Below are 2,500 nucleotides of genomic sequence, written 5' to 3'. Positions count from 1 at the left end.
CATACGCACGCGAGCCGAGCCGTCGCGGAGCCGATCCCGCCGGCCGTTGTCGTTTCTGCGACCCTGAGACGGACGCGGTCCCGGGATGAACCCGAGGCCGCAATACGCGTTCAGATCGTCAATGCTCAATGTGTTCTGCAATTCACATTAAATCACGCAGCTTGCTGCGTCCTTCATCGACTCGCGAGCCGAGTGGTCCACCGCCAAGAGCCATCGTTTGTTTGTTTGCTTTTCGCTCTTCGATTCCTAACCTCGATTCGCCATCCGGCTGAAAAAATCGCGTGACGCCGAGCGGGTCGCGGTCGCAACAAATAGTGCGACAAGCCCGCGCACCGCATGAAGCCTTCGGGCACTCGACGCCGACAAAACAAGTTCCTGATCGCGGGGCGGCGGACGCGCCGAGGCACGTCGCCGTCCCGGTGTTTGCTCTTTCGCTCTTCGATTTTTTTTCTCGCGCTAATGATCCTTCCGCAGGTTCACCTACGGAAACCTTGTTACGACTTTTACTTCCTCTAAGTAATCAAGTTAGATCGTCTTTTCGGGCCAAGACCCAACCGTCGCCAGTCGAGCCCGGGCCCAATCGGAGGACCTCACTAAACCATTCAATCGGTAGTAGCGACGGGCGGTGTGTACAAAGGGCAGGGACGTAATCAACGCGAGCTAATGACTCGCGCTTACTGGGAATTCCTCGTTCAAGCGAAATAATTTCAATTCTCTATCCCTAGCACGACCGGGGTTCATCGGGTTACCCAGACCTTTCGGCCAAGGCGAACACACGTTGATCCGGTCAGTGTAGCGCGCGTGCGGCCCCGAACATCTAAGGGCATCACAGACCTGTTATTGCTCAATCTCGTGTGGCTAAACGCCACTAGTCCCTCTAAGAAGTTAAACGCCGGCCGGGAAGGCCGCGTAACTATTTAGCAAGCCAGAGTCTCGTTCGTTATCGGAATTAACCAGACAAATCGCTCCACCAACTAAGAACGGCCATGCACCACCACCCACAGAATCATGAAAGAGCTCTCAATCTGTCAATCCTCGCTGTGTCCGGGCCGGGTGAGATTTCCCGTGTTGAGTCAAATTAAGCCGCAGGCTCCACTCCTGGTGGTGCCCTTCCGTCAATTCCTTTAAGTATCAGCTTTGCAACCATACTTCCCCCGGAACCCAAAGACTTTGGTTTCCCGCAAGCTGCCGGAGAGGTCGTCAAAATAACGCCCCCCGATCGCTAGTTGGCATCGTTTATAGTCAGAACTAGGACGGTATCTGATCGTCTTCGAACCTCTGACTTTCGCTCTTGATTAAAGAAAACATTCTTGGCAAATGCTTTCGCAGTCGTTCGTCTTGCGCCGATCCAAGAATTTCACCTCTAACGGCACAGTACGAATGCCCCCGTCCGTCCCTCTTAATCATTACCTCGCGCTCCGAAAACCAACAAAAAAGAACCGAGGTCCTATTTCATTATTCCATGCAACACTATCCAGGCGAAGCGCCTGCTTTGAACACTCTAATTTTTTCAAGGTAAACGTCCCGGCCGCCGCCGACACTCAGTCAAGAGCACCGACGGAAAACCGGAGGTAAAGCCAGAACGAACAGTGCACGCCTTGCGACGGACCGAACGCCTGCGCCCAAAATCCAACTACGAGCTTTTTAACCGCAACAACTTAAATATACACTTTTGGAGCTGGAATTACCGCGGCTGCTGGCACCAGACTTGCCCTCCAATGGATACTCGTTAAAATTTTTACAGTGTACTCATTCCAATTACAGGGCCTCGTTAGAGTCCTGTATCGTTATTTTTCGTCACTACCTCCCCGCGTCGGGAATGGGTAATTTGCGCGCCTGCTGCCTTCCTTGGATGTGGTAGCCGTTTCTCAGGCTCCCTCTCCGGAATCGAACCCTGATTCCCCGTTACCCGTAAGAACCTCGGTAGGCAGATACCGTACCGACGAAAGTTGATAGGGCAGACACTTGAATGATCCGTCGCCGGTGCAAGACCGTGCGATCAGCAAAGTTATCCCGAGTCGCCAACAAGACGAGCCGAAGCCCGGCAGGTTTTTGATATGATAAAGGCGCGCCTCCCGCAAGGTCGGCGCTTTTTGCATGTATTAGCTCTAGAATTACCACAGTTATCCAAGTAAAATTTACGATCAAATGAATCACGACTGATTTAATGAGCCATTCGCAGTTTTACCGTACGCAAGTTCGTACTGAGACATGCATGGCTTAATCTTTGAGACAAGCATATGACTACTGGCAGGATCAACCAGGTAACTATCGGCCGACAAAATACGCGAACGGAGTCTTTCGCTTTCCCCGTCGCGGTATCGCACTGTATTACTCAATCACTATTTTTGCTTAGCTCCTCAAACCCGGCGTAAGCCGCGATCTGGACGCCGTCGACACCGGCCAGACGCCCTTTCGGGCGAAGCCGCGCGCGGGCTGCGTTTGCATACAACACCAGGAACGCCCAACAAAAGCGAACCGAGAAAACTATCACTTGCGT

At 52.8% G+C, this 2,500-nt stretch overlaps 2 non-coding genes across 2 annotated transcripts; both read right to left on the bottom strand.

Moving 5' to 3' along the window:
- Positions 1-58: 58 nt before the first annotated feature.
- Positions 59-212, bottom strand: LOC145746680 (5.8S ribosomal RNA). Its single transcript, XR_014281456.1, has one exon. It is a non-coding gene; the product is annotated as a 5.8S ribosomal RNA (ribosomal RNA).
- Positions 213-457: 245 nt separating this feature from the next.
- LOC145747675 (small subunit ribosomal RNA) lies at positions 458-2,267 on the bottom strand. Its single transcript, XR_014282390.1, has one exon. It is a non-coding gene; the product is annotated as a small subunit ribosomal RNA (ribosomal RNA).
- Positions 2,268-2,500: the final 233 nt, after the last annotated feature.

Source organism: Corella eumyota, chromosome 3 (assembly GCF_963082875.1).
Source record: "Corella eumyota chromosome 3, kaCorEumy4.1, whole genome shotgun sequence".
Lineage (NCBI taxonomy): Eukaryota > Metazoa > Chordata > Ascidiacea > Phlebobranchia > Corellidae > Corella > Corella eumyota.
Note: the sequence above shows the minus strand (reverse complement) of the source record. Positions and strands in the feature narration are given on the sequence as shown.